The 7761-nt window shown below is 49.3% G+C and overlaps 1 pseudogene; it reads left to right on the top strand.

Moving 5' to 3' along the window:
• The first annotated feature begins 1578 nt into the window (after nucleotides 1–1578).
• LOC136642568 (5S ribosomal RNA) lies at nucleotides 1579–1699 on the top strand (annotated as a pseudogene).
• Nucleotides 1700–7761: the final 6062 nt, after the last annotated feature.

Below are 7761 nucleotides of genomic sequence, written 5' to 3'. Positions count from 1 at the left end.
TTGGATAGGATTGGGCTGTAAGGCTGAGAAGGTATAACGGAAAGAAACACCTATTATTCCCCTGTTTACCCAACCTCCCCTTAAAATGCTGTTGCATTTTAGATTGCAAGGTCTTCAGGACAGGGACCTGTCTTCTTGTCTCTTATAGCACTGATTGGGCTATGAGTAATACAGAATGAGAAATAATAGCATACATAGCAACATCTTCTTCCTACAGTGTGTAACTATTTGATGAGTTAGTTATACATTCTATCCTGTTCAGAGTTGAACAGAAGTGTACTAGTCCCAGAGGTCTGCATCGAGCAAAATTTTGGGACGCAGAGGAGTGTAAACCTTCTCCTAAATCAGGGGTGCCCAAACCCCGGCCCTGGGGCCACTTGCAGCCCTCGAGGCCTCTCAATGCGGCCCTCAGGGAGCCTCCAGTCTCCAATGAGCCTCTGGCCCTCCAGAGATTTGTTGGAGCCCACACTGGCCCGACGCAACTGCTCTCAGCATGAGGGTGACTGTTTGACCTCTTGCGTGAGCTGTGGGATTAGGCCTCCCTCCATTGCTTGCTGTTTCACGTCTGTGATGCAGTAGCAGCAGCAAAGGAAAGGCCAGCCTTGCTTTGTGCAAGGCCTTTCATAGGCCTTGAGCTATTGCAAGACCTTCATTCATTCATATAAGTTCATCAGTAATATATTCATTTATATAAACTTATGTAAATTTATTCAAATTTTAAATGTAAATTATTTTTTTTTGCCCAGGCCCCAACACAGTGTCAGAGAGACGATGTGGCCCTCCTGCCAAAAATGTTGGACACCCCTGTCCTAAATAGATGGCTAGGTTACCAAGGAGTTCCAACAGCACCATGAAACATCTATGACCGCATAGGTAGTCATCCGTACTCACCCACCGCTATTGCAAAATCTCAGGGGTTTCTGTGTGAGTAGGTTGTCTCAGACCATCCTGTTACAATTGGAAATGCTGACACATTTCAGCTGTCACATACACACCGAGCCATCAAGCACACTTATGTCAATGTCATTGCACAGAGACCTTAGCCATATCTGAGTGTTCCACTGAGATGCAACCACACTTGATTTGCCATATTACACCCTTTTTCGTTGACCTATTTACCATCTCCCATCTTGCTAGATGGTCGTGTGCTATTAGTTTTTTCTCCTTTTCCCCCTATATGTATGCTATTTCTGGTTTTGCAGGCACAGCACAAGTAAAGAAGAAAGGTAACAAGATGGGGAAGCTGTCTGGCAGCCCTCGTCCCTTCATGCCGGCTTCATAGAGCCTCTGGGTCAAAGAGAATATGTTGAAGCACTTCTGATTCAAAATGGTTTTTATTTTAAAAAAAAAAGGAAGAAGAAAAACAGCAGAAGGTGCTGAAATCATTTGGGGAGTCTCATCTAACAAGGGACTGGTTCATGAATGTGAACATCAAACACTCTATTATGCCCCCTGATTGGCATGGACTCTGACAGGTTTCCTGTGAGGCAGGACCAAGTTCTCCTGAGATATGAAATATTGCAAGAGTGGGAGAAAGAAAGAAGAAAAGGTACATCAGTGCTACAGAGAAGATTAGAAATTCACTGTTGAATGTTACCCTGCACATGCCCAATCTCGTCTGATCTTGGAAGCTAAGCAGGGTCAGGCCTGGTTAGTACTTGGATGGGAGACCACCTGGGAATACTGGGTGCTGTAGGCTTATACCATAGTCTTTCGAGACTGAAGGTTGCCAACCAAACCGTAGAAGGAACCAAGGGAGAGGCCTGCCTGCTGGAGCAGACCAAAGATCAACGAGCAGAGGCATCCTGATGAATGCCACCCTTCGTACCTTCTGCAGCTCGGCAACCCGGGAATTCAGGATGACATAATGATGGTATCACGGTTCCCACCCACCGACCCTCAACTTCCAAGCTATTGCATTGCATTAACCCATTTCTGCCTAACTCACAGGTGTGCACATTTGAACCCTGTTGCGTATATGCAACGTTGGGCAGAAATGGATTAGACATGATAGCCCACCTCCGGATTGCCTGAGTTTCAGTGACCTTCAGGCCCTGTTGCTTTGAGTTCTCATCAGCGAGTGGTGAAACTCAATCAGCAGTGGGTGTGGGAGGCGGCTGGACCCAAAGATGGCACAACAGGAAGCTACGCGGCCCTGTGGTGCCCCCTTCTGGCCCCATCAGTTGCCCCTGACTTGCTACGCTACTGCAGCATTCTCTTCCCTGCAGGGCCAATCAGGGACCTCAGAGAAGCAGGGCATGGAGTCAACAGTTGCCTAGGGTTACCACCAGAGCCAGCCTCTCCAAGAGGCTGGATGAAGTGGCTGCCTCAAGTGGGATGCTGGGGAAAGCAGCAGCCCTGAAGCCCAAGCCCTCCCTCCACCAGCCTGCCCACTGGTTCCTGCCATCGAACCACCTCATCCGCTCCTCTCTCATTCTCCTTGCACAGTGAGCAAGAGAAGGATGGGGGGAGGCTTGCCACCACCTCCAGCACTGCTGCCAAGAGTGCAATGGTGGAGATACAGTGATGGAGATGAAGGAGGAGGAAGCAACTGCTTCAGCTCAGTTCCCAGTTGCTTGCCTTCCAACTACAGTTGGAGAAGAGCCAACGTAGCCTTCCCCTGCCTCCTCTTCTTCTTTACCACCCATCAGATCCTCCCAGCCCTCCCTTCCAGCCAGTTGAGAAGAAGTGGGTAACAGAGGAGGAGACAAGGAGAAGGAGCTGGTTGTGGTGATGGGGGACTGGGCATCAAAAAAGGGGACAGTGTTTGAGTGCCACTTCAAGCACCAGTTCTCCTCCGACTGGTTTTGGTTGTCAGGAGAAATTGGTAGAAGGAGTTTGAAATATTTGTGGTGGCTGTGGTGATAGGGCCAAAGGAGCTAGATCATCTCCTGCTTTGTGTGTGGGTGGGGAATCAAATTGGGGTGGGGTGTGTGTGTGTGTGTGTGTGTGTGTGAGAGAGAGAGAGAGAGAGAGAGAGAGAGAGAGAGAGAGAGAGTCACTTTTGGGGGGACAGGGACAAACCAGGTCTGGAAACAGCACAGGGAAAAAGGTTGTTATCCATGATCAAATGTACCTAGATTTTAGGGTCAATTCATACAGATGAACAATTCCTTCTCTGAACATCTCCAGCTTGTGGGGGTGGCGTGGAGAAATTTCATTGCATGAATGAATGCTCCACAGACACCAGCCCACGGCAGCTTCCTTGTGGCTCTGTTTTATGCCGTTACTATAGCAACATTATCAGCACAGATCACCCACTTGTTCTTTACCGCAACGGGACTAATGGCTTTGGCATCCATATCCATTTCTCCGTTTGCAGCGGTAATGAGTTAATGTGTAGTACCGGTGAGCTGGTCAGAAATACACGTGCTCCGGTTTTTATTCATTTTTAAAAATCATTTATGGTTACCCACCCTGAGTGCACAGGACAAACCAGACTATAACCCAAATTAATTGGTACGTTGTTATGAGGGTTCATTTCAAAACTTTTCAAGCTACTTACTCTTGTTCTTTCTTTGCAATTGGCCGGGAGCTCTCTGGGGTTTATGTGCATATTATTTTCCATTATAACTCACTTTGGGCGCAATCCTATCCTGCACTGGAACAGGCAAGCCAAGAGGCTTGCGCTGTATCCAGCACAGGATAGGGGCCCAAAGCAGCTCAGCCAGAGGTAAGGGGAGACTTTTCCCCTTACCTCCGGGTAAGGAACGCTGGCCCCAACGACTCTCCTCGGACTTGCGCCACCTTCTGAGGTGGCGCAAGTCCAAGGAGAGCAGAGCGGCTTGAAGTCGCTCCGCTCCCCCCCCCGGGAACAGAGGTTGGGATCCAGCATAAGTACTGGATCCCAGCCCCGCCTCCCGCTCCCAGCCTGCCCGCCCCCGGGACTGCCCGTCACCTGCCCTCTCCCCACCCAGGAATGCCTCCCTCCGCCTCCTCCCTGCCGCCTCCCTGCCCACCCCAGAGCCTTGTGTCAGCCCAGTCGGGCTGATGCAAGGCTTGCTGAGGAAGCTGGCGTGCAGGCTTGTGTCAGCCCAAGGAGGCTTGTGCTTACTCCCAAGGAGGCGCAAACGTGCTTTACGGCCGGCGTAAGAAATTTGTGCTAACCCAAGTGAAGGGCAGGATTGCGCCCTTTGAGTGTTTGTGTCTATGGTGAAATTAAAACTCACACATATGCACAGATATGGAGCAGGAGCTCTTATGAACTTCCTTCCTAGCTGGCATAGCTAGAGAGGGTGCGAAGCATTAAGTTTTGCAGGGAGCCTCACCGCGGTGTGCAAGCGGCTCCTCCCCTTCAGAGCCAGGCATACACCTCCATTTTGCTCCTACTGACCAGATTGGCTCTGAAGGGGAGAGGAAGGGACCACTTGCACACTGTGGTGAAACTCTGGCTCTGAAGAGAAAGGGAAGGGGCCGGTTGCATGCCGTGGTAAGGCTCCCTGCAAAACTTAGTGCTTTGCACCCCCTCCAGCTACGCCACTGATTCCTAGTATTTGTAATAGGAACCAAGATGTTCCATGAGAAGGTTCAGTCATACTAACATGCATAGTATTAGTGAACACCATCCCGTTTTCCCTAAATGGCACCCCGGTTTCGCATGACCACCTGGCCACAGGTGACACACACCTCAGAGTTTCCAACAGCCAGATGGTTGAGTGAATTAGCCCAAATTGTCTCACCATTTCCAACTGTAACTGTAATGCAGGGTCTAGGAGATGGGGGTAAAGGGGGTAATTTGTACCCTGGCCCAGGGTCAGAAAGGGGGCCCAGGAGACAAAGGACGGGGCCCAGAAATTTCCCGGGATCTTACATTTTCCAATCTCACCCAGACTCACTACCTGCACAGGATGCACATGGCCCATGGTGGCAAGTTCTGCCAGAAGCCACACACAGCAGGCCCAGAACTGCATGTTCCTTAACAGTGTCACACCTGGGAGGAAGCTGGCCTGCTCCAGGAGCTCTTTGGCTTGTGGATCTGCTTGCCATGAAGGAGTGGATGCAGTGGCGTCACTAGGATTCGCATCACCCTGTGCGGGAGGCCTGTGCATCACCCCATGTAGTGGGTGGGGCAATGCCCCAGGTGGGCATGGTGATGTATCATCGCCCCGCCCCCACTGGTTTTTTGACTGTACCTTTCGTTGGAACACAGATATTTCAATGTGGTTTGTTTCATTGCATTCTGCTTGAAATTACGCATTGACTGATATATAACATGATGGTCTTATTCCTCCAAATTCTAATTTTAGTGATTTTGGAAACTTGTAGAGATTCTCTCTCTCTCTCTCTCTCTCTCTCTCTCTCTCTCTCTCTCTCTCTCTCTCTCTCACACACACACACACACACACACACACACACACACACACACACACACCCCGTCAACTTACTAACAACTTATTGCAGCAGTTCTCAAACTTTTAGTACCAGGACCCACTTTTTAGAATGACAATCTGTCCAGGACCCATTGGAAGTGATGTCATGGCCAGAAGTGACATCATCAAGCAAATTAAAATAAATAATTATAAATAATTAAATTTAAAAAGAAATAATTAAATAAGGGGGAGCCAGTCCTGTTCCACCAAGTGAATCTACTCTGAAGTAAGTCCTATTGGGGTCAATGGGGCTTACTCTCAGAAAAGTGTGGGTAGGATTGCAGCCTGTGAGCCCAATCCTATGTATGTCTTACTCTGAAGTAAGTCCCATAGTGGTCAATGGAGCTTACTCTGTAGTCTGCCTGCAATAACAACCCCCCAAAAAGAATCAGGGGGCTCTTCAGCCCTCCCAATGCCCAGTTTAAAGTTCTTCTGTTTCAGTCACATCAGAACAAAGACCCACCTGGCTTCTCAAGTGCAAAATAGAAAACTTTCCCCTTGCCATTCAAGCCACTTTTTTGTTCTTTTTTTTTTTTTGGGGGGGGGGGGGGGAGGCTGCCTTCTAGAGCAGCTCCATCAGTTCATGACCCTTCTGGTGTCCTCACATTCCCCTTTGCCTGGCCTGACCACCAGCCAAGGCACGTCTGCCTACTCGTGAGTAAACACGACTGTGAGGCTGCTTTGCTTTCCATAGGGCTCCATAGTTTGGGAGGAAGGCAGCTGGGAGGAATGAACCTCCTTCTCCTGTGTCTTTGGGGACTGCACTCATTGGATGAGGACCATTCTGACGTCCTTGGAGCTTCTCAGCCTGCCTCGACACTAAGGCAAGTCCACCTACACAGTGGCTAGGGGGGCCTTCGCTCAGCTTTGGCTGGTGCGCCAGCTGTGGCCGTACTTGGATCGTGCAGACCTGGCCACGGTGATCCATGCCTTGGTGACATCGAGATTAGATTACTGTAATGCGCTCTATGTGGGGCTGCCCTTGAAGACGGTTCGGAAACTGCAACTAGTGCAGAATGCGGCAGCCCGTGTGGTTACTGGAGGTAGGCGGTTCAATTCTGTCAGTCCGCTTCTCCAGCGGCTGCATTGGCTGCTCATTCGTTTCCGGGCCCAATTCAAGGTGCTGGTATTGACCTTTAAAGCCCTATGCTGCTCTGGACCAGGGTATCTTAGAGATCGCCTACTCCCGTACAATCCGGCTCGTCCTCTTAGGTCATCAGAGAAGGCCTTTTTACAAGTGCCGCCGCCTAGGGAGGTACATGGGGCGGCGGCAAGAAATAGGGCCTTCTCAGTAGTGGCACCAATGCTATGGAATTCCCTTCCCCTTGACTTAAGAATGGCTCCCTCTCTTGAGACCTTTCGGCGAGGCCTGAAGACCCTTCTGTTTAAACAAGCCTTCTGAGTTCTCGGCCTTTTAACATCTTTTTAACATCTTTTAATATTTTTACAGGCCTGATTCTTTTATGACTTGCTGCTGCTCTATGCTCTTTTTACCTAGTCATTATTCTGACTGCTGTTTTTTATGATGTGTTAATATGTTTTTATTTGTTTTTAAATTATGTTTTTAATATGTTGTAAGCCACCTTGAGTCCCTTCAGGGAGAAAGGCGGGGTAAAAATAAAGTTATTATTATTATTATTATTATTATTATTATTATTATTATTATTATTATTATTATTATTACATGTGGCTTCATTTTGGGCTCAGACTTGCAGCTGGGAGGGGGGGCTTCTCCAGTGTTTTGGGGGGCTGCATTCATTGGATCAGGACCATTGTGGTGTCGTTGGATTCCTCTCAGCCTGCCCTTTCCGACGGACTAAGGAAGTACACCTACTCACGAGTAAACGTGCGATACGGCTCACTTTCACTTTCCATAAGGCTCCATGCATTTTTTCCTTCCAGTTGTTTGGCCATAACTTTTGAAGGAAAGGAGTGGATTCAATTCTGTTTTTTGCACTCCACTCCACTGGCCATTCCGCATCCGATGGTTTATGACATGACATGATAGCTCCTAACCCCGCGATGTTAGCACATCCTCCCCCAGGGTGCGCCACCCCCAGTGCGTCACCTGGTGCGGCCTGCACCCCCCGCACCCTCCTAGCGACGCCAGTGAGTGGATGGGAGCTCAGTGGCACAGCTGTGGGGCTGCAGCTGCTGCAGAAGTACTGCCTACTCCATTGCCCCCCACGGTCTGTTTCACCCCTCCCTTTCTGCGAAGGGGTCCCAAAGAAACTTTGTACCCCCTGATAGTATTCCTCTTGGAGGCCCTGCTGCAATGCCCCATCCTGCTGCTTTTGTTTTCAATCGCAAACTTCTTTGCTCTTTTGTCCTGATATTTATTGACTAATCTGAGCAGTGACTTGTAAAACTGCTGGTAGGCAGAACCCCCCAT

The sequence above is a fragment of the Tiliqua scincoides genome, chromosome 2 (genome assembly GCF_035046505.1).
Source record: "Tiliqua scincoides isolate rTilSci1 chromosome 2, rTilSci1.hap2, whole genome shotgun sequence".
NCBI classification, from domain to species: domain Eukaryota; kingdom Metazoa; phylum Chordata; class Lepidosauria; order Squamata; family Scincidae; genus Tiliqua; species Tiliqua scincoides.
The sequence above is the reverse complement of the archived record's forward strand: the minus strand, read 5'-3'. Positions and strand labels throughout refer to the sequence as shown.